We start from the raw sequence: 25,454 nt of genomic DNA on the forward strand, positions 1-25,454 counted from the left end.
TTCTGACCAATCGAAATGCAGTTACGAAAATACTTTCAAGACACATCTGGCCAACGAGTGATGTGGATGTTGTCACGTGACTGCATTTTGGTTCGTTTCTTCAACTGATTCGGACCAGAGCAATCAGTGTGGTGTGAAAAGGAACCAAAACGCCTGAAAAATGCTACAAAGTATAATTTTTCGCCCTTGGTCCGGACCAAATTAACCGAACTACAGATGTGAAAGCACCCTAAGACCGGTTGAAAAGTGAAATTAGTGAAATTGGGTCTGGTTTGATATTTTTTATCCAATGCAATGGAATTCAGACATTAAGTGCAAGTTAACCGTCTAAAAAAAATTGTGAGCAATTTTACATGATCTAATACTAACAGTATTACTCATACCTACAAATCTATGCTCCTAATGGTTCTTCATTAGATGCCCTTGGAGTAGAAATGCAATCGGAAATTTCAGTCACTTTTATAACTTCTGCAGAGGCAAAGATTTATTAAAAACAGATTTATTTAAACTCATTCTACTTTATAATGAAACCGATATTTTAAAATCCCCAAAAGTTATTTCAGAAAGCAAAATCATTAGACGCCTGGCGTGGTAGAACTGCATTAACTCAAATTCGGTCACTTTTAGAACTTTGGCAGAGACTAAGATTCATTGAAACTGATTCACAACAGTTTCTGTCCAACGACAAAAGAGATCTTTTACAATCCCCAAAAGTCTTTTCAGAAATTGACATCATTAGACGCCAGTTGAAAGGAGTGAAGCTGCAACCCCAAATTTTGGTCACTTTTAGAACTTCAATTGAAATTGATTCAATGAAACCGATTCTGTCCAGTGATAAAAGAGATCTATTGTGAGTGTGCACCTAACTAAAGAGTTCAGTTATTAGATTATACAATGTCTGCATTGAGGCCGTTTATTCAATAACCTAGCATAAAACATTCACATAATGGAACATGAGGTGTTGTTTCAGCAGTGGAAATGGCTTGGTGTAGCCATTTCAATGATATCAGCATTTATAGCACCATTGTCCCTGCAATTTACTGTCCACCATTAGAGCTTAGCTGGTGAAATGGTAAATATTTTGCACCTGAGTAGGGATTCTGTTCTCTGTCTAACGGAAATAAGTCTCTGTCTACAGGATATAGAGCAAGACATTTAAGTCAGATGGGCAGGAAGTCCTTGAAGCAAAGGTACAGAAACAGGAAGCTGATCCCTGTGCACTAATTTGTTATGTTTAAGCACTAGAGGGTCTAATAGACACATTTTCAATTATATGCCTCTTCAGCAGTACAGACGATTGTGTGTATGTATATATATATATATATATATAGCATTATAAGTAGCTTTATAAATACACTTACTGCTATAAAATCATTTGACTACACTAACATCATCACAGTAGAAGGAGCAGGTTTGTAACACAACTCCCCCTCAAACAGCCTTTTTACAACCCATATTGATCCATACTGCTTAAGAATTCAACCCAAGGGCTTCTGGGTAATTAATGCTGGCTTTAAAGCAAACATCATCGTTCTTTGGGAAAATGTGTTTGGTTTTAGGGGTTTGGAGAGAGGAGAAAGAGAGAGGGGGAGGGAGCACATAACTCTTTAAGATTATACTGACATGCACAGACCGTGTGTATATGTGTGTGTCCGCGCATGCTTTGTACAGCTTTAGACCTTTAGGACCACATGGATATTACATGTTAACCTATTTTTAAGATTGTAAAAATGCCTTATTGGCCTAATTAACTTGCATATGGAAAAACAGAACAAGAGATCACACAATAAATCAACAAAACAGGCTCTGTTGCAAACGGAGCTGCCTACATTGACAACATCTCTAGGCATGCTGTTTAAAAAGGTAGATTTTTATTAAATGTTACTGCTGTAGAGGATAAGAGCTTTTGGCCATATTCAAAAGTTGCGGTCACATTAACAAAACTTTTGTGGCAAAAATGCTCCATTGTTTTTTGTCAATAGTGTAGTGATGAATGAAGAGCAGCTTACACATAAGTCACATTCATACCATGCAGTTTTCTGTCACATAGATTCCTATTAAAATGACTGGATTTCACCCACGAAAAGTTGGCGATTAAGAGTAAATGTGGCATGGGCCCTATCATACACCGGCGCAATGCAGCGCCAGGCGCGACAAGTGTTTTTTGCTAGGTTCAGTGCTGATGCAGTTGTCATTTTCACGTCCTGCGCGACGTTGTTTAAATAGCAAATGCATTTGCGCCTATTTGTGCACCCATGGGCGTGCTGGTCTGAAAACGAGGTGTGTTCAGGCGCATTGTTGGCGCGTTGCTATTTTGAGGCAACAGAAATAGACTCTGCCATTGACCAACTGAAACCTGGTCTAAAGTCAATGGCGCAATTTTTTATTTGTTATTTAAAGAGTGCGTTAGTAATGTGCGCATTTAAAGGGAATGGGAGATGAGAATCTGATTGGTTTAACGCACGTAAATCCCAAAACACACGCATTACTCATTACGAGAATAAGGACAACACTTTTAGACCATGCACTTGGCGTGCCGACCATTTTTCCTGTCGTTACACGTCCTAAGTGAACTTGCGCCCTGCACTTTAGACGATGCGCTTAGATCATTAAAATAGGGCCCAATGTCTCCTACATAGTCATTTTCTGCTCATCTGGCACTTTACAACCTCATTTCTGCAGCGACTTTCAGTATGTTTCCTATAACAACAACATCTGACGTTTATGTTTTACGTGGCGTGAGAAAATCACACAGGCTCAGCCATGCGAAATCCGACCAGAGCAGTCATACTGATACAGATTTCCAGAAATTATAGTTTTTCTGCAAAAAATCCTGCCATTCACACTTGCTAAAACTGATCAGATTTCAATCGGATATGCACAAAAATCTGATTTTAGACTGACAGTCTGAACGTAGCCTTTGTCGCGTGTCACTGCATGTATCCATCACAGACAAGGCAATCACATAATTCTCTGCGATGACCTCGGCTAAAATGGTGGAGAGAGTCAACAGCAAAATTAACATGGTTTAAGGAATTTCTTTTTTGCTTATTAGAGACTCGTACTCTTAGCTTAGCAATATGCTTATGTCAAACTCTGGATTCTATTGAGAGTTTAAATAAAGAGTGCCATAATCAGAATTGCCTATAGTGTTCAAAGTCAGTCACATGATGCTTCATTAAAGTTAGTATGCCGTCTTCGAAGAAATAATGTTAGCTAGGTAGCTAGGTTTTGGAACGAAAGCTCATGTTTTGGAGAAATCACACACCAACCCATGTGTATGCACAAACACAGAAGGCAATGGAGATGCTATTAAATAGTAATTGGCTTCTTGAGAAGTAGAAAGGAAAGTCCAAGCTTTTAGTTAAAATCCTTGCTGAGCCACACAAACATTCACCATCACCAACTCGCTCTCACTGCTTCCTCTCAAGCTTCTGACAGTAGATTAAACCACAGCGACTCAAATGTTTGTATATGCCTTGATTTCTGCCTTGCAACTAATTCAGACCAGCTCTGTGCATTCGTGTGCATGTGGGAGAGAGTGTGCATGTAGGGTCACAATACATCAGGTTTGAGTATAATCTTGTAATGGCCCAGATTGTTACAGATTTATACCTCCTAGTGTTGGACGCTTCTCAAGAGGCGGCAATTCAATAATTGATTCAGACAGAGGAGAACCTCTCGGTCTCTTAAAATGATTGAGGTAAGGTATGGCGAGAGAGCGAGAGAGAGAGAGAGCGAGAGAGAGAGAGAGAGAGAGAGCGAGAGCGAGAGAGAGAGAGAGAATTAGGCAATAGCCCTTCAACAAGCCTCGCTTACTTGTGAGGTGGCTGAGGAGAAGAATAATGACAAGCTTGTAACACGATGTCATGAATTTAGTCATCCAAAAACAGAAACTTGTACCAAAGACTCTTTTCTCCAGTACTCACTCTACTGCGACTATAACATAAATGAGGTCAGTAAGAAAAAGCATGACTGAAATTCTCTTCAACTGTTATGACTGGTTGCAAATTAATATATTTTCTGCAGGGCAGCATTACTGTACTTTTATCACTGATGGCTAAATGAATACATTATTTTTTTGGAAATTGCATTTATAAATTCAATTAACACCTCCAAATTATAACATTTAAATTAATCCCTTTATTTAGCAAGGACGCATTAAATTCCAAAAAAAAAAAATCAGTTTGTACTATTTGAACTTTAAAGAATCCTGAAAAAAATTCCAAAAAAATATTAAGCATCGATCATAATAAGAAATGTTTATTGAGCACCAAATCAGCCTATTAAAACAATTTCTGAAGGATCATGTGACACTAAATACTGACGTAATGGCAGCTGAAAATTCAGCTTTGCCATCAATTAATTCATTTTTAAATATATTCAAATAGAAAAGATATTTTGAAGTGTAATTATATTTCACATTAGTTAGTTACTTTGTGAGCAAACAATACTTCTACTGCTCAGATAATCTGATATTCTGAGCAATTTGATGAGAAGTTTTGAGTGCAGATGTGGGTATCTCGGCAAATCTGAGCACAGTCTGTGACATTATTGACATTAAAGACACTTTGAGAAGCAATCTGTCTGTCCACACTAAAAGTGAAAATCCAGATTAATGCTACACAAAACCATCCACTCAGAACATATTTAATACAGTCATGTGGATCAGAATTTAGAGCCAATTACATTATATGGTGGGAGGGACTACTCAACAATTCATCCAACAAATATTAAAGGGGTGGTAAAATGCCCTTTTCACAAGATGTAAAATAAGTCTCTGATGTCCCCAGAGTGTATGTGTGAAGTTTTAGCACAAAATACCCCACTGATAGTTTTATATAGCATGTTAAAGTTGTCACTTTTTGAGGGTTTGCAAAAACGCAACGTTTTGTGCCTGGCCCTTTTAAATGAAAATGAGCTGCTGCAGAGGGCGGGGTTTCAAGAGCTTGTGTGTTAGCAGCTGCGATTACATCACTCAGACACACTAAAATGACAGAAACTGTTCTGCCTTTAATGTTAAAACGGAGTCAGACAAAGATGGAGAGACTCAAGAAGAAGTGACAACACATAGAATGCAACAGGACGTCTCTGAATGGTTAGTAAATGAATTTATGTTGCTGATGTGGAGTTAACTATCTTCAATTAGCATATTCTGTCATGGTAATCTATAAATCGCTGGAACTGTTGTGAGATGCACACAGAGTGACTTTCTATTGCATGTGAAAAGATGGATGCTAAACTTTGAGCTGACTCACAAATGTACTCTTATAAAAAAAACTATTCCTCTTCTCAACATGGAGTGCATGTTCCCGGGGCGTGGTTTATGTATATTTTAGGGTTGGTGATGTCACTAAACCGGGAGGAATGTCGTGTAGTTTGTTGTAGTCCTTTTCTTTAAAAGCAAATATCTTCCTTTGCTTTGAACTTTGACCATTGTAACTTTGCAGATGTTGTTTATGCTCAAACAGCAACATTACACTAACTAAAGTTAGAAAAGTGAAATCATACTTTACCACCCCTTTAACAGGATTAAGAAAAGAACTCGCATATAAATGGAAGAGGGAGCTTTTATCACTTCTTTCTTTCTTCTCCCTGCAATCAAACAATCAGCAGCATTTGTCTCCACTGTTGTCTGAGGTTTGTTAGCAAGACACTCACTGGCTGGTATTACCACCAGAAAGGCTTAAAGATCGATTCTACCAAATCCTCACTTAAGTGAGTTGCATCAAGATATCCACTCACATACATAATGTCATCAAAAAGCTACACAGAGGCTATTTTTGTTCAGAAATACAAACTCCTTAAATCTCTGAAGCTGATCCCTGCTTTATCAGATGATGGTTGAGCTACTCTACTTGGAAACGGACCGACACACAAATAGAATGCAGCCCGTGAGAATGAAATATAGACACAAACCAATCCCATCAAATTATCTGTTCTATTTCCATGGTTTAAAACCGGAATCAGAAACAGAAACCAAAGCTATTTTTCCAGAAAAACGAGTGAACAAAATCCCTTTCAATTGTTCCACTAAAAACACTATTTTACCAGTTAATATTGGCAATTTTAATCTGTAGCATTATTTTTAACAAAACAAAATAACATATTTTTCACAGAAAATTTTCAGAATTACACCAGAGCGAAAATAAATTTCTTTCTCATAAACCCTATCCACTTTACAAAATAACAACACCACAGGAAACAAATACAATATTTGTATTCTTCCTAGAAGTCCGTAAGGAAAGCTTAACAGTTATTAAATGTTCGAGAGACTGGCTTTGGAAGACCAAATGTTGCACTTGATAGACAATAACAGTACATTTAAATGATTATAGTAAGCTTTCCCTATAAAAAAAAAAACATTAAAAAAATAAAAGGCACAATGTGGGTTAATGTTCCGGAAGACCAAATTTATTTAGCATCTTATTACTAATAATTACTTGCCAAGTAAGACATGTTTTGTTGATCCTAGAACAACATACCTGTCTGATAATTTAGTCCTAACCCTATCGCTACCCTTAAACCTAATCATAACTGTAGAAGGAAATTATAGGTGAATGATACGGATGTGGAAGCACCTAACCCTGGTTGAAAGCCTAAACTTGATATAAGCCACGTTTCCACCGAAATGGAAACTTTTTTCCCCCGCAGACCTGTTTCCATCTAAAGTACCGTGAAGATTAGGCAAAGTAGTCTGGTGATGCAAGACTGCGCACAACTTTCCAGTTCGCGCAGGATTTCGTTCACCGCATATAAGCTTAATAAAGCCTGAACCTTGTCGCCGGTCCATTTGTCCTATTTTTTAAACTCCATTATTGATTCGAATAGTAAACAACTATTACTGCACGTACCACAACATACTTTCAAAATTGGTGGTTGAAATAAAATTATGTGTGGAGTCAATCTATCAAAAAACATCAGCATGTTCAGCGCCCACGTCCCACCCCCGAAAGTTCCAGAACTTTGAAAAAGTATTACCTCGCAAACAGGGACTTTCTGATGGGGAAATCTTTACCCGGAACTTCATTTAGACCCTGTTCCCTGTAGTCGAAAAAATTACCATCCGAAAGTCCCTTGTTCCTGGGTTCCTAGTAAACTTGTCCCTCAAATTTGATTGGTTGATTAGTGTTAGAATGACAAAGATGTTGATCCAGGAACATGTTGTACTTGGTGAAATCACATTCACCACAGAGAGACAGATGAGACCAGAATCCATTTGTAATTCAAATGTATTTGATGGCCCAGGAACACTGAAAATACCATTTTAAGCTTAGAACAGTCTGAAAATTGTTCCTGTAGCTCAAACAGTATGGTGCAAGCTAAACCAAAATGTATGGGTTTGATTCTCAGGGAAGGCAGGAAATTGTCAAATGAATGCATTAGATGATCTGAATTTTTTTATTTTAAGGTATATGTCAAATGCATAAAATGTAATAAAGACCTCAAGACTTGGTTCAAGAAACGAAAAAAGAGTAACAATCAATTAACGGATCATATTAAAAACAAAACGAAAAACAAAATCCTCTGCCATCACACATGAATAAAATCAGCAAACAAACAAATGCAACCATATTATTCATGCCCAGCACCAAGCTTGATAAATAAGATTGAATCACAAAAAAATTTTTCAGCATAGGTCTGTTTGAACTATATATACATTTAAATAAATAAAAACATCAATCCAACTCACCTGCTTGTTGGTATACCCATAATGCTCTTCTGTGGTGTTGGCCATGAAAGATCTAGCTCGATATCGCCAACTAATGGCCTGGCATGACCGTGAACGTTTTAAAGCCTTGTTGTTGTATGGATGGGTAGATCTCCTAAACCATTGTTGTTAGGAGTATAATGAATAAATTAAGAAAACTGTGTTTTAACTGTGTTAAAAAATCTACAATAAACAGGATTAAAATCAAACGTATACGTGTGAGAACTGCATTTTCAAAAAATGTTCATGTACGGTTAATAAACAAGTTAAAACGCCTTGATGTTGAATCTTATTCTCCAGTGAAATATAAAAAAAGAAGAATAAATCAAAATACTGTTGGTGAAGCAAGTTCCACATAATATTGCTGAGGCCAAGGTTTCCTAAGCATTTGGGAACAGCAGCCTTCTCCGTTTGACCTGCCTTCAGCGTACTCTGTTTGTTTCTGTTTGTTAGCACTGAACCGCCTCAGCAAGCAGCGGTTGAGACCGTGATAGCTCACCAAGTCAGGGTCGTGTGGTGGGGTGGGGGGGAGCAAGGGTGATCAACAGTGCTTCTTATCCACCTTTATTTTCTCGACAAAGCCACTCATCTTCCTGTCACTGCTAGAGAGGAGAATGGGGGAGTATGCTGTTCTTTTCTGCTGCTTCCTGCCTTTGCTCTCTCTCTAACTCTCTCCTCCTCTATGTCTCTTGCTCACATTCCCTATTTTAATAGAGAGAGCACACAATAATGCTCTTCTGTAGGAGGGAATTGGAAGACTTAGACAAGTGTAGGGGGAGAGAGAGAGACACAGCAAGGTTGAAAGAGATCGTTGGGCGTATGGAGAGTGGAAATGAGGCAACTGCTGGAAAGAAAGAAGGAATGCACGATGCAGATGATAACAAAAGAGGGAGGAAGAGATGATGAGAGAGACAGAAAAAGAGCACTGGAGAGAACTGTGGGCTGTAGCTACAAGGGGCCACCGAGCAGCGCCGTGCAGATTCTATTTCGAGGCGCTGCTTAAGTTGAGGTCAGTGCTTTCACTGCCAGACCGGAATGGTAATTAGAATGCAGGCGGATCACAGGGGGAATTGTACCGAAGAGCACTCTAATTCATACTTGCACTGCCAACCTACCGCACACATGTAGCGGAGGTGGTTATGCACCAATAAGAGTCAGAGTTGGGGAAAAGACCTCCAATGGGGGCGTGGTTGGGGAACGCTGTTCTCCAATAAGGGCTTGATTGTTTGATCAAAGGAATTTGAGGTGCCATTAAAACTCAAAAGAGGAGGTGAGTATCAGCAGGGATCAAATCAGTGGGTGTGATGAGATAGACAAGATGGATTCAAAACAGCCAGGAAATAATATTAAATTGTCCATAAATAATGGGAAGAGAGAAGAAAAAAAAAAGACTCTGCAGGAGGGTAAGAGATGACAGCATTCTGTGGATGAATGACAGATAAAGAGAATGAGAATGGTGCAATTCCATGAGTTTGATTACCAGGAAATGCAGAACATTATCATGTAAAGGGCCATTCACACAGAACAAGGTTTGATGTTGAAAAACGCAAGATGTTGGCAGTTGGATGGGAAAGAAAAAGGAATATGGAAGTGTTTTTTAAAAAGTTGGACTTTTATTTTAGAATGTCGTGTCATGTGAGAGGTGCTCTGAAAGATGCAAAACGCATGTGCAATGGTCAAACATGTCCGTCTACTGAATGTTTACTTAGAAACACAATAAAAAGCAGCGCAGAATAAATCGTTTTGTGTGGACTGCCCCTTAGGTTTTGCGTTTTACATTGTTTTTTGACGTAATTCGCTAGATTGATGTCTTTCACCATTGCGCTCACATCATTGTAAGAAAAAAGAAGCTCTAAACCTTGCATTTTATGTGTTTTTGCATTTCACTGTGCTACTTTTTCATTGTTTTTCTATGCAAACATAAACTAGACCTACATGTTCGAGTTGCGCTTGTGTCTCACAACAATAAATAATTTTGAGTAACATATTTTAGACACAAATTACTATTGTAAAACTGTTCAAAATAAGCCACAGCAGAAAGGTTAAACTAATTGGTTGAACAAACAAGTCAATGTCTCACGCATAAAAAAGGTCACTTGCCGCCACCTTCTGGTGTAATGCTGTAACCTGCAGAAAGATTCAACTAAATCGAACCTAAGTTTTACACTTCCACTTCACACAGTGTCATTTGTATCTGAACTGCAGCACATTTTATTAATCACATACCATTTTCAGAAGTTAACTACCAGCAGCTGTTTACCAATGTATCTAGGGAGAAGATGCCAGCTTTACTGTTTTATTCATGTTTTGGCACGCTTTTACTTCCAAAACTTAACACACACAGTATGACACTTGCCTCTGTCTGCCAGATGGATTCAAAGAAATAAGAAGAATGCAAGCTGCTCACTGAAACCATGCAGTTTCTGTGGAGACAAGCATCAATGCGGATTGCATTCTATTATAATCGGCAAGTTATTCAATATCAACAGAGGTTCAGTTCTACAAGCTAGTAATATTTATTTCACATCAGCTTTGAATCGTATAATAGAGTCCACATAAACCATACTTTAAACCAAGGCCCCCGCAATGTGATGATACACAAGTTAATATTTAAAATATAAATGCAACAGTAGATTCTGTATAAAATGTTATTTATGTGTAAAAAAATAAACGATGTAATAACAACATTATGTTGTTTCCGAAATTAAATAATTGCCATTTATATTGTCACTGTATTAAATCTGAAGAATGAGTTTGATGTTAGTTACAAAACAGGAGAAACCTTTTCAGGTGAATTTAGATTTATTTTAAAAATGCTTCTCAAATGTGTAAACATATGTAATAATACAAATATATGAACATGTTAACTTTAACAGCCCTACAAATAATTGTTTCTAAAATTCTCAGCAGTCCCTGGTTTGTAAACATTGTTTCAAGTCTACACCAACCAAATGCACTCTTATGCACAGCAGAAGTTCTTAGATGCTGAAGTATTATCTGTATTGATGTTCTTAAGAATCACAGGGTCTTGAGATTTCTCCTTTTTCTGATCATTGATCCACAATCTGAAAATTCAGCTCAACTGGTAGATCATGGGTTCAGTTCTCAGGGAATGCACAATAAAAGCATCTGCCAGTTACCCAACATATAGTTTAATATAGTTGATATGCCTTGGTTTGCTTAGTTCTTTGTGTTAAAATTACTTTGAAAGTCTAGTAAACCCTAAGAGACAAAGACCTGAGTTGAGATGACACATTTTCCTGTTATGACTAACATCAATCATAAGTCTCTTTTTAATAAACTCTACATATATGAAGCTATATGTGAGTTTACCCAGGCAGCGCTCTTGTCCAGGCACTGACAGATCATCAAGCATTGATGACAGTCTTGAACCTACTTGAACCTTCCAACTTGAACTTCAAATTGGAAAGGGAATAGGAGAAAATAAGAAGAGCAAATTGCCATCCTGAATTGCCTACCAGTATATCAAGGCAGCTCTCTGAATGACTCATACAATCTGACCCTGAAATGGACTGTTCAGTAGATGCAGAAGGTTTTAAATGGTCAAGGTGTTACATGATGACAGTGGCTGGTTTACTTCTCGCAGAGCAGTTCCGGCACATCTGGGACTCTGTGAAGCGCCACCGGGCCTTTGTCCAAATCTCACAATCAACGTGACCCTGATCCAATGAGTCTGAATGTTGTCTCCCCAGAGGAAGCCTTTTCTCAGATGGCTCCCAGCGGTGGCCTCTATCACTCAGACACCAACACACACACACACACACACACATCCATGCACCTTGCTGGAGTAGACGCTCATGCCTGCTGCTCTTCAGAGACACCAGATGTCTGTGGTCAAGCATGACATGGCAGTGGCAGGGGGTGAATTCTCTTTCCCTTGAGGAAAGACTGATGAGGTGTGGTCTCTCTTTTTCACCTGCTCGATAGTCTGAGGTGACTGTGGGAATCACAGGGCCACAGATTCACAGAGTGTCCGCAATGCTTTCAGTGAGGTGATTGGAATGCTCTATGGAATCCTTTTCAGTGAATTACACACAAATTAAATAGTTAGACTAAAATGAATGCAATAAATAAAATAAAAAGGCATCACTTAAGTTGAATACCTTCTAAAATTTAGTCAGAAACGTTTGTCTAAAAATGCAAACTCCATGGGCCGCTGATTAAGTTTTCGAAAAGAGCAAATGTTCCGTTTTTTTACTTTTCTTTCATAATTCCTTCCAGTTCAATAAACTACTGGTCTAGATGACTGGAAGCAGACAAGACAGTGTACTATTTTTATTTTATTTTTAAAGCCACTAAACTATGTACTAATATTTTATTCTGCTTTAAATTTGAAACAAATGCGTACAGTTTTACAGCCAAAACTGTACAGATTTGTAATAATGAACTATTATGCAGGTTGCATTGTAATGTCAGTAGGTTGTGACAAGGGACTATAGTATGAATGAGTCCTTCACACAACTGATTCATTCAAAATATTGACTCATTCAGGAACAATACTTGACTGAGAGAGTCACTGAAGCATAATGAGTCATTGAATCATTAACCTAACCAATTTGTTCAAATTCAAAAACGAATTCACAGTACTCAAAAGTAGGCAGGATTCTGAAGTGTGTATATGATGGACACTTTTCTATCCCATGAGGCCACAGGCCACAACGCAACTGACGCTGGTAGGTCATTGTAAATACTTACTTTTCTGAAATGAGGTAGCCTCAATGCAGCCGACAAATGCAATCTCTGTTTTGTTGAGTGACGAAATGAACAAATCGTTTATGTAAACACATCACTCGGTTGCTCGAAAATTCACAATCAATGGCTTTGGCTTTGTTTGGAACCATTTCAGTGGGGAAGCAAAAACAGTGGTCAAAGTATCTGGCAATATTTCTCTCTCTGATATATTGCTATATTATATGCAATATTAACTGCTTGTAAATGAAGTTTGAAGGAACTCTAAAGGAAGCAACAAATAATATAGAGATGCAGCTTTGAAGGCTAAATGTTTCAAAACAGTTTTTTGTAATTTTGTAATTCAGTATTAGCCACTATACTTTAATGCACGAGTAACACAAACTGCACTCAATCTAGTCAATCTAATACAGACCAGAGATCTGTTGACAATCTGTTGCGCTGCCTGCAAAAGGACAAATGCTTAGTCTTACATTTACATCAACCTGATCACACTAAATGCGTCTCTATAGCACGCAGTGTGTTTATCGTGTAATTTATACGTGAAAATGAGTTTTTACATGCATAGGATACGCATGGGTTGGTTAGGGTAGATTTAGTAGTGGTGTGGGGTGCGTGTGTATTATACGTTTGAGTAGAATTAGTGGTGTGGGGTGCGTGTGTATTACACGCAATGAAGTGTGTATCAAATGCATGCGAAAACTGCGTATCTTATGCACGTAAACTCATTTTCGCTTATAATTTGCACGATAAACACAATGCGTGCTATAGAGACGCATTTACGTGAGAACAGGCTGTCTACATATATCTACACACATTTATACACAGGAAGAGGATTGTGTACATCTCATTTGCAGTCAAAAGATATTCAAATGCACAACCAGCAGACGTGTAAGCAAACCTACATCCGCATTAGAAATGCAAAGACTTATCATTCCAATAAACCACACTGAGCTTCTTACTGAGCTACAATAAGTGTGATAATGACACATTCAGGACATTGGATGATCCCTAATTGATCATATTGATTTATGGGAATAACATAAACGGCATAAAATATGCCGTAAAATTGCCTAATAATTTAATGTGACGGTTATTGATCAGGCAGTTAGTTGAACTGACCCGTGACTTGTATCCATAAACATTCCTGCAAACATAAAATGAATCCTCCATGTATGCATACTAGGGGTGTAACGGTACGTGTATTCGTACCGAACCGTTTCGGTACAGGGCTTTCGGTTCGGTGCACGTGTGTACCGAATGACCAAATGCAATATTTTGTGTGCGGAACATAGGTACATTTTCGTGTTTCCACACGAACATATTAAGTGGCAGAAGTCTCCGCGTTCAGCGCAAATCCCGCCCTGCAGCTGATTCTAAAGTTTTACCAGTGTTTTACCCGTCGTCACTGTAACCTAAACCAATGAAATAGACTGCAGGGCGAAAAAAAGCTTTTCCGCTCTGCGTGCGCCGCCGCACTCTCCGTTCCGTGTGTGTGTGTGTGTGTGTGTGTGTGTGTGTGTGTGTGTGTGTGTGTGTGTGTGTGTGTGTGTCGGCCCGCTGCGCTCTCTGCTCAATGTTCGAGTCCGTGTTTGCGCTGCGCGTTCTGCTCTGTCGTTAACGGCCCAAACACTCCAATCATGTACCGATCACGCACTGGAAAAGCAAAGTCCGCTCAAATAAGATGAAATTTCTCAGTAGTACACTTCTATTTGCTGAGCTGGTATAGTTAAATATATTTGAGGAATTGCAATTTATAACAGCAAATTGTGCAATTAATTAGTTCATTTTTTTATCGATTCCCAGCCTTAATTTTTAAATATGAGCAGGCCTACAAGCTAGGATTGGTAATGCTGCACTGTAATCATAGTTATTTATTTATATTTTTCATTATATTTTATTATGTGATATTGGTTTGAGACTGAGAGTATTTTATTTAGTGGAGAACTTTGCAGCAGTATTTTGTTTCTTATTCTTTTTTTATTTTATATATATGTTATTATATTTTATTAAAAAGTGTTTAAAAAAGTGTAAACAAACTGTTAAAAAAAAGTTTATAGTAATAAACAACCTGCAGTTTAATGTTTGCATTTCTTTCCCTTATTGTACCGAAAATAAACCGAACCGTGACTTTAAAACCGAGGTACGTACCGAACCGTGATTTTTGCGTACCGTTACACCCCTAATGCATACACTGTTTCTTTGAATATATAAAACCGACCGATTATCTGTTGGTTGTCTTTTTTTTTTCTCCACTGAAAAGCAGATTACAGCACAGAACAAATGGCTTTGACTTAAATCTCTGATAATGACCCAAATAAAAATCGAACAAAAATTTGTGATTCATGCTTTCTAGTGAGCTACTTAAAAATGAGTGCACTGGAATTCTCACAGGCCTGAATCCGTGTTTTGTGTTGGGTTAGGATCCATTGTTCTTTGCCTCTTGGACTTCGTGACAAAAGAAACAAGCACCGGGGCTTTGTTAGGGGAACCTTTCATGTACCAGAGAAATCAATGCTAAAGCAGATGAAGAAAAGAAAAAAAGTATTATTTGGAAGGCCAATCTGAAAAACCTGTCGAAAATCTATTACACATCAAAGAACATGACTTAGAATGCCATCTTTGTCTGATATCAAAAGACAACGATTTTCTATATTTCAAATTCAAGCTTCAATGAATAGAGAAGATGTCCCACTAGCAGCCACTTCAGTTAATTGAACGACTCTTCAGGCTAAACTTTCAAATTCTTCAAAAACGTACCGTACCTTTAGCAACTGACTATTCTATAAAGAAGGCCGTATTAGTCGTTATGGACATTTACAAAATATATTATACCTTTTTGGACCCAGACCCAAAGACTGTGATATGCATGATAAAAACTTTTTTTTCTTTTCGATTTTATTTATTTTAGTTCCAATAGTGCCGGGTGTAATTTGTCATGTCTCCACCACAGTTTGAAACATCTAGCTGCACATATGTACTTAAAACAAATGAAACATCTCCAGATTATTAAGTGTGTTTGTTTGTTAAAAAAGAGGTGCTTTGACACTTTAATGTGTTGTTTTTGAAATCATGCTAAGTGTTTGTTGCCGTTGTTATCAGTGGCGTAAGACAACGTGTTCTCTTGTGGAATGCGCACAGTCTTCAGACAGATGACAGACTCTCTTAACGGCATTGTGGAGACTTTATTCGTTCCGGGGAAATCACACAAAAAAGTGCGCACAAACGTGTCCCTTGCTCTTGATGTACAATCACAGATGAACGTTTTTGGTTTTAATGAGGAAAAAAAACTACATAAAGGCGGATTAGAACCCAGGACCTGACACACTTAACAAAAGTTCTACAGCCAGACAATTAGGGCACACAAACATGAATAGCTGATCTATGCATTTGTTCATGTGAAGAATCTCAGGACTAACATTATATTGTATTATAGTAGATGTAAGGTTGAAACTATCACATTAAACATATAATGTTATATAAGCCCCCCATACACACACACACCATGTTGGTGCAACTACTGTACATTATAAGGACTCTCCAGGCGTAATGGTTTTTATACTGTAAAAACTGTATATTCTATCCCCTTACACTGCCCCTATCCCTAAACCTGCCCATCACTGGAAACATTGTGCATTTTTACATTTTTTATAAAACATTGTTTTTTATGTTTTTTAAGCTATTTGAATTGTGAGGACTAATGAAATATCATGAAAGTTTTAAGTTGTAATACCAGTGTAATACACATGTCATTATACAAATGTGTGTCCTCATAAATCACATAAACAAGAGCACACACACACCTATCCCACACACTTTTTAAAACAAAGTTACCCCACTGGGTGCCATACAAATTACTTGAAAAATTGACATAAATTAAACTAAAAGACAGATAAATACAGAAGTCTTCTAAAGCTTCCTTGCTTTAAAGAAGAATAAAAATGAAAGCTTTTCTTTTTTTTCAAAGAAATGATAGATCATTGCCTCATCAAAAACTATTTCCAATGGGATTCTGCACCAGACATATTTTTTATGTCAACCAGAAGCAAAAAAAAGTAATACTGAAACCAACTAAGTAAAAAGGGACAATAAAACACATCTTAACAAGTGAACTGTCAGAAGTAGTTTCTTTTTCTGTCCTTGATTCGTCTTACAGAACTGCCTACAGGAGATTCTCTGTCTGAGAAGCAATCCGATCTGAATGTCTGTTTTATGTAGCTGTTTTGTTTAGAAAATGGCGTTCTCTTTGTGCCCGGTCTCCGCTCTGCAGGAGAAGCGCTAGATCTCTTTGTTGTTTGTCATTGTTGCTTGGGTGATTTTGCTTGCTTGTTTGTCTTCTGTTTTTAGTTTGATTTCTCAAAAACATAATAGAATTGTGAACATCAATTGGAGGCTTTTCAAGGCGAATAAAATTATCTTAAGCCGGACATTAGTCGTGGAAGAGAAGCCGAGGCAGACTGCCGTACCACAGAGATCAAAAAAGATACATCAAAAGGCCCAAGAAAAACACACCAAAAAAAAACAAAAAACAGAACATCTGAAGCCCCAAATATCAGATAGCACAAAACAAATGCAGCACAAAACAACTCCGCTAGCCTGCCATACCTGGGTCGAGAAGGAGGCCCATAACAACCAAGTTTCTTTTAAGCCAGCTGTTTGATAAAACACCAAAGGACAATGGATCTTTTGACAGTTTATTCGAACTATAACAAAAGTCAACCAAAAGAAAGACAAGAAAAGAATCTCAAAAACAGTGGTTAATTACCTTCTCTAGATACTTCAGCATAATCATGTCTTGCTCTCTTTGCCATTGCCATGGTTACTGTCAGCCAAAGCTAGAATGTGAGAGACCCAAACTCCAGCAACATTACAGTGGAGGAACAGACTCTGACAGAGAGAAAAAAATCATTTTCGTTGGCTGCATCTACAGGTTAGTAACAAGTGCACTTGGAAAATACTCTGACTAATAAAATATTTGGCTCACAGGTTTGCCATGATTACCGACTACTCCAAAGAACAATGATAAGGGATTCATCAAAGTGAATTCCTTTAAAATATTGATCCATTCAGGAACAATGCTTGAGTGCGAGAGTCACTGAATCATGATGAGTCAAAATGAGTGAGTCATTGAATCATTAGCCTAACCAATTGGTTGGCTGAAATCGTACTGTATAGTATAGGTGAATAACAGTGTGCAAAAGTCTTAGGCCCCGATCACACCAAACATGTTTTTCAGGTTCGAAAAAGCATGCTTGTTCTGACAGACTAAGAAGAACCAGCCCGATCTCATCCCAAGGCGTCATATACTGACGCTTTTGACAAATCGTCTACATCCAACGCACATGGCACCCTTTAGCGTCAATATGAGACGCAGATAGATATGGGCCAGAAGGCGCCTCCTAGCGGTCTAACCCTAACCCTACCCCAGACCTAAACCCAACCATAACCGAACAAAGCTCTGTGCGTCTCATATTGACGCTAAAGGGTGCCATGTGAGTTGGATGTAGACGATTTGTCAAAAGCGTCCGTATATGACGCCCAAGGATGAGAATGCGTTGGAAGAACTCTGGAAGAAATGTGGCAACGTCTCCAAGATGCTTGAAGAAACTTACCTGCCGTTACAGTATTGTGAAAAGTTTTAGGCACTTGTGTAAAAATGCTGTAAAGTGAAGATGCTTTAAAAAATAATGTCATAAATAGATTTTATATATCAATTAACTTTTATTACTAAATAAAATGTGCATACGATGGACACTTTACTATCCCATGACACTTTAATTCCCATGCTAAAGATTAAAACGTCAGGTATGCCATGCCGTCAATTCCAAAGATCATTGATAAAATGTATATCTCCTAACCAAAATAAACCAAAATATTGAAGAATCTGAAGATTTTACCAAAGTATTTAAAGTATCAAACTCCAATTGCTTAATAAACAGAATAATTCATCTAAACAGCTTGTAGTGAGGTCGAGAGTGGAATCATGACTGATAAAGCCACGCGTACAGTATTTCGCAAATTTGATTGTCATCCCACAACCATTTGCACTGTAATAATGGCAGCACGGTTTTAACAAGGAAATGTTGAGAGGAGAGTTATGGTAATGAAGAGTCATTGCAGAGTTACGGAAATGTAAACACCTCACAGCTCTCTGAGGAACCATGTGTGAATTTACAGCAGATGAATGCAGCAACAGTCCATGTGTAATGACTGTGTGTAATAGTGAGTGAATTTGGCACGCTGAGCATGCTAGTGGCCTCGATGAGATAATTGCATCGGCGTATTAACTCCACTTGTACGATTGTAGGACTAAATCTCAGGCTTTCACTCAATTTTTTTCCACTTGCTCCTTGAAAAAAACAAAACTACAAGATGCGGTCGCTAACACCAGTAAAAGGAGAATCTATGTATTTCTTTTTTTGTAGATGGACTAAACTGGTGTGCCGGCAATCTTGTGTTCACATCTTCAGTGGCCACTAATAGGTGCAGCATGAGCCATGAAGTCGTGAGCGCGGAATGACAGTGTCCCACCTTCAGCTTTGGATGAATTTTGGAGTCTTGACGGATGATGCTTTCGATACTGATGCTGTATTAAAGGAGAACTCCGGTCAATTTTAACATTGAGCTAATTGTTTGTAAATTTGGAGTGCTGTCAATACAGAGAACAACGACAAAATCAGTGTTGCCTACACCGTGTTATCCTCTTTTTAAAATGTGCACCCTGTTGACTTCAATGGGGCAAGTTTTAAACCTGCTTTTAGCCTCTTATCATCCTTGATGTGTCATACAAGTGCCCAGCCATGTTGAGTGATTCCTTCAGACTTTGACCGAAAACAGGAAGTAAATACAGGTCTGTGCGCTTGTTGAATTAACATCATTTTTATTAATATCTTTCACATCTACTGCAGTCAGATTCACTCGTGTTCACTCTGAAGGAATCACTCAACATGGCTGGGCACTTGTATGACACATCAAGGATGATAAGAGAAATAAAAGCAGGTTTAAAACGTGCCCCATTCAAGTCAATAGGGTGCACATTTTAAAAAGAGGATAACACGGTGTAAGCAACACCGATTTTTGTCGTTGTTCTCTGTATTGACAGCACTCCAAATTTACAAAAAATTTAGCTCAATGTTAAAATTGACCGGAGTTCTCCTTTAAGAAGATTGGTCCTAAAAAAAATAATAGGATTTACATATAAAATCTAAATTCTAAAATCTAAATAAGATTGTGTGTGTGTGTGTGTGTGGGGGGTGGGGGGGGGGGGGGTGGGGTGTGTGTGTGTGTGTGTGTGTGTGTGTGTGTGTGTGTGTGTGTGTGTGTGTGTGTGTGTGTGTGTGTGTGTGTGTGTGTGTGTGTGTGTGTGTGTGTGTGTGTGTGTGTGTGTGTGTGTAATTATGTATGGCCCTCACATTAAAATATAGATCCTGTTTGTTATAAAGGTGTAAAATATAGAAATAGAGTGTTTATTTTTTAATATAGTAATTTTAAATTTTATTTCGCTTGAATATAAATGTGCATTATAGACTTAAGTTAAATAAGTTAAAAATTAACTAAATTAATCTGTAGAAGAGAAACTATTTCTCGATTTACTAATTTTGTTATTTGTGACATTTATTGTAAAATGTGTTTATTTTTGTATTAATTTCAATTAAGGTTGATAGAAGTTTGATCATGTTCCTTAATTGATGTTAATGATAAATGATCAACAACACAAAAACTGAAATCTAATCATTTTCACTTTATTAGGTCAAATTAAACGTTAAGATGGCTATTAAATAAAGTTAAATATAATGTTAAATGGCTTCTATTAACCATTTTCTACTTTTATGAATAACACAAAAATTACAAACATAATAAAAGCTCTGTGACTTGACTGAGAGATCCGTTTCATATTTTGAAAAGTACTATGTATGAATGGTCTATTAAGCTAGATGAAACCTAAAGAAGAGCTGAGTGAATTTGCTTTTTGAATGTACAGGTTAATTGCATTGGCACCCTGCATTTTTAAACGTATCTTTGTCATTCCCTTAGTTAATTATTTGAAGTAGAAATGACCGAAGACCAGTGCTAATAGTGTATGCTCTCCAGAGGGGTCAATGCAGATCTAGAGTCGAAAAAGCAGAGCGAGACAGATGAGGAGGGGTCACAGAGTATTAAAAGCTGGGAAAGCGAGAGGTGGAGAGACGGCGAGTTACTGAGAGTTTGAGGTAAGAGAATGAGAATTATAATCGAAATTGAAGTTTCAAATGAATGACAGAGATGGAAAGAAGAGTTTAGCCTCTGATATTTTCTGTCACATGTAATGCTGCTGTTTTTTTTACGGCAGGCGTATGGCCCATCTCACCTTGCCACTCGCTTCATTTGGCTCATGATGTGGCCCATCAGCCTAGAACCCAGAGTGGGCATTTCTCTCTCTTTCTCTTCCCTCTCACTTCCCAGCTTTTTTCCGTGACCATTCGAAGCTGCTATTATCTTGTAACTGCCCAGCTGTAGCCTCACAGTGCGAGATCATTGCAACAGAGCTGTCCCTCTCCTATCCCCTTCACTGTACATTTGTATGTAACATGATGCATGAGTTCTCATGTTTGACCGAAATACACAACTAAGATGCGCTAAAACGTAAATGTAAATGTAAATGTAAAACAGTTAACAAACTTGTTCTCTCGACAAGTGCGCATGTTCACTGAGTGTCTCTTTATGACAATAAACACAATAAAGTCACAGTCATTTTCTGTTATAGCAATTTGATCAGTCACAGGTTTGAGCCTCAAGAATAAGCTAGCGATGGTCACTTTCGAAACACTGCTTTGTGAAGCTTCAAAACCTTTGCGAATCGGTTCGTACCAGAGATTTAAACTGATAAAGTCACGGGATTTTAGTAAATGAGGCTTTGTTACATCATAACTTTCAACATATAAATGGTTCTCCCCTGGGACAATCTCTGCAAACCCAGTGTCTATGGTTTTACCTGATCTCGGATCAGTTTTAGACATTTGTTGACATTTTTAATGAAATATTTGCATGGTAAAAACAGAAGAGTTGTAGTTAACAGGCTATTTTATGCCTGATTCTTTGACAGAAATGCAATATAAGATCCATAACTATGTTTTGAGTGTTGTACAGTATAAAGACCTTACTTAATTAACCATTATGTTTTTATTACCTTAGAGTCATTTATATCTAAGTGCGGGCACCCCCTTAAGTAAAAGCATAACATCATAAAAAAAAAAACATGTCATAAAATAAAGGCAAGAAACATATAACAATAGCCATATAATTTAATCATGATTCATTGAATGCTAGGAAATCACAAACCCTTAACCAATCAGCAATATTATTCAATAAAAAAGTCCCAGCTGTGAGATTGTGAAATATAAAGTCACACTTTCGTAATTTGCTGTTTTGTTAAAGGGATAGTTCAAGTAAAAGTCAAGTGAGAGTTATGTGTGGGACTCAATCGCTTATTATGGACTTCTTTTGTAGCCTTCTTTTCTGGACATTATAATGTGTATCAATCAAACTAAATTGGCAAACTTGCTAAAGCTGTTGTTTCTCACAATGGTACACAATTGACAAAGGTCACAATTGACAAGGGTCAATCTGTTCCGTAAAACCATCCAATCAGCTACAACAGAAACTTGCACAAAATACAGATTTCATGTCTTAGAAACAAATTGGGTTTAAAATCATGGATGCTTTAACATTATGCATAGATATCCTTCTCAAACAAACAATCCACTCTGCCAAACATGATTTGGTTACCATGGCCACCTAATGGTAAAAGAATGCTTGCAATTAGCAGAGCTATTCTGATATTGCAATTGTAATTATAATATGTGCAGTAATAGATTAAGGTCAGTGATTTATGGTGTAAATTAAACCGCAATTAAAGCTGAGTTCATTTTCTCCTTTGTAATACCAGAGGAAGCATGTTAAATCGAAATTACTTTGAAAAACAATAGATTTGAATGGTCTTAATGTCCGAACCACGAATCACTATAGCCGTTCAGTCGCCAGTCACATTTTGAACAACCCGACCAGTGAAACATCCCTGCGTTTTCTTCCTCGGCGATGTTAACCTTTTCTTAACATCACCTGTTCAGATGACACATTGAAGTGCCTCCTTTCTTTCCTGCTACACACTCTAGGGGGAATGTTCAACACAACTCTTTTATTCCTCTCATCCTTCAGCTATAATATGTATTAATTATTTGATACTGCTGTTACTGAGAGTTGTGTTGTAATCGGACTGCCCTTTCCCACTTGGCAGAGTTAATTAAGTGTAAAATGGATGGAGGTGGGAGGGACGGGAGGAGTGGGGGAGTGGGGGGGCGATGGGAACGAAAGCTTGGCAAGGACCTTGATACTCGAAGCACTAGTGAAAGGATCAGGACACCGATGGGGCCTTCAACTGCCACTCAAACTCGGACCAGCACAGCAAACCTAAGAGAAGATGGATTACGGCCATTTGTGATGCTATTAGTGCTATTGAATGGGTCTGTTGCTCACCGCAGCTTTTACTGGCTGGTCCATGATCAGCATGCGTGCTGAGTGCTGACATTGTAGACCAAAGCAAACTGTCCTTTTTCTTGGTTTCCAAATAAGAATGACTCGGCCTCCATAGTTGAGTGCTTTTTAATGAATAATCAGTGCATGTTTTGTAATGCGCAAATAAGATGACCAAAAAAAAAAAAATAATCATTGAATCTGCTACGTGAGATTAAAAGTTAGGGTTAGGGAAAAAGAGAAAAAAAAGAGATTTAATTTTACCCCGACAGTGCAGAGCAGAGTTGTAGTCAAGTCACCTTTATTTATTTATATTTATAACATATTATAATATATTATATTATATTTATAGCAATAACAGGAAAATAATGTAACAAAGTTTGTTTCTTGAAGAAAATATCTTCATAGTCGTATGAGCTTGAGTAAGTTCAGTGATGGTTAATTTTTGTTGTAAAAAAGTTTTTTATTTAGTTAATTTATATATCTAGCCGCTCTGGAGAAAACAGTGATGTCATTGTCCAGCACAGATGTCAATGCAGGCAGATCAATAATATTGTTGAATATTAAATGTTGAATATTAAATGTCCCCAACTAAGCAAGCCAAAAGCCAAAGGGAAAGAGGGCGACAGTGGCAAAGGTGAACATTTTTTAAATGTTTTTTTGTTTACCCTGCAACAAGTCAATGGGGTCCAAACTCCAAAACAACTCTGGTCCCAACTGACTTTCATTGTACGACAAAAAAAAAAAAAAAAAAAAACTTTAAAGAAAGGTTCATTTTTGGTTGGCCTACTCCTTTAATCCGAATGAAGTCAAGTTCTGCACACTTATTAATGTATTTATTGCTTGTGTTTTAAATCTGTCATCCAAGTTTGTGGTCCAACCCAAGCATTTTTTTTTTCAGTCCCTCTGAAGGAACTTTCACAGAGGTGGTAAAGGATTGGCAGTAAATTGAAATGACACTCCAAGAGATTAAGAAAGGCATTTCATCAGCGTCTGAATTCATGGGACACATACGCCTCCAGATAAGAGGCAAACCAGAGATGCCAGTTTAATTAAAACTATCGCCGAACAACCCTGTTAAGGACATGGATACGGTTTGCCTCATCACCACTGTTTTTAATGACTCCTCTTTTTCTAAATCTATTCTTGCCCTGTTGTCTAATGAAAAGGGCCACTGGTGATACTTCAAAGTTCATATAACATGTTTACATGTTATCATAATTCATTAGAAATGTAATAACAAGATGAATGTGCAATTACAAACAGCTCCACAAAGCAATTACATATCAAGTACATGTTGTTCATTAGAAGCACCCTGCTTAATTAATTAGAGAGAACTACATGAACACTAATGTAAGTGTGACGCTCTACAGAAGAGTCACTGTTATGCGAAGCCCTTCAACGCAATTCACAAAATGCTGATTCAATGTTACAACATATCATAAATGCTGCTCCAAAATCATTTCCACACAATTTTAAAAAAGTAGCTCCCTCCTGTGTTTCAAATACAAAAAGGCTTGGTAATAAATAAAAAAGCCAGAATGTGTGATTCTTTACTCAATAACATAAAAGCTCTAAAATAATAATACAAAATCTTTTGTCAGCCACCCTGATAAATTGACAGCTACTGAACCTAGTCGAGCGATTGATCTGGTGTGAGCTGTATTCTGCATATTTCCATTTTATGATATAAAATGCTGTATTTCTTTGACCATATTATTGGTATGTATTATGTTGTTTGCATGATTTACCTATAGCTTAAAAGTAATGGCACAGAACACTGGATCATCATCTTGATCTAAGAACTTTTATGTGAGGCTTGAGTGTAGGAATGGTGCTTTTGAGAATCGCTCATTTAATGAATAAAGACATTTGCCTGGTTTAAACATCGATCCTTTGAAATCACAAAGCTCAAACCGAATACAATATAGAAATCAAGTGAATTGGAGAGAAGCAAATCTCCTGGCAACAGATGCCAATCAAATGTAAACACACTTGCCAGATCTATTCAGTGCGTGTTTGCAATCTCTTTCCCTCTCCTCTCCTCTACTTTCCAGACAGAGAGAGAGAGAGAGAGAGAGAGAGAGAGAGAGAGAGAGAGAGAGAGAGAGAGAGAGAGAGATACTGTAGATAACACGAAGATCACCATTCACTGTAAACAACAGCAACAACAACAAATGTTTTAAAGGAAAAGAAGTGTTAGATTTCTACAGTAAAAACCTGTTAATTGGTAAACTCTTAGTTAACCAAACCTTTGCATATATGGAAAAAAGGAAAAATTTCAAGGCAAAACGTGTAATTTTACTGTAAATATTAAAAAGTATTTGTATAAGCTAAACTTATTAGTGATCTTAAAATTAACATTTAAAAACAGAAAAAAATACATCATATTTAACAAGGCGATTTGCTTTCTTGAACAGTATAAAATTAACAGAATTTTGTTTTTTATAAGTAACAGGTTTAATTACCTTTTCATTGAAGGAGATAACCCTGACAAACCTGACAAATTTGTTTATATTTAATT

The 25,454-nt window shown here is 37.5% G+C and overlaps 1 protein-coding gene across 1 annotated transcript in view; it reads right to left on the reverse strand.

The window, feature by feature from the left end:
• The window catches only part of sgcz (sarcoglycan zeta), a 282,091-nt gene that overhangs the window by 254,912 nt on the left and 1,725 nt on the right, over window positions 1–25,454 (reverse strand). The window lies entirely within an intron of this gene.

The sequence above is a fragment of the Phoxinus phoxinus genome, assembly GCF_949152265.1.
Source record: "Phoxinus phoxinus genome assembly, chromosome: 6".
Lineage (NCBI taxonomy): Eukaryota > Metazoa > Chordata > Actinopteri > Cypriniformes > Leuciscidae > Phoxinus > Phoxinus phoxinus.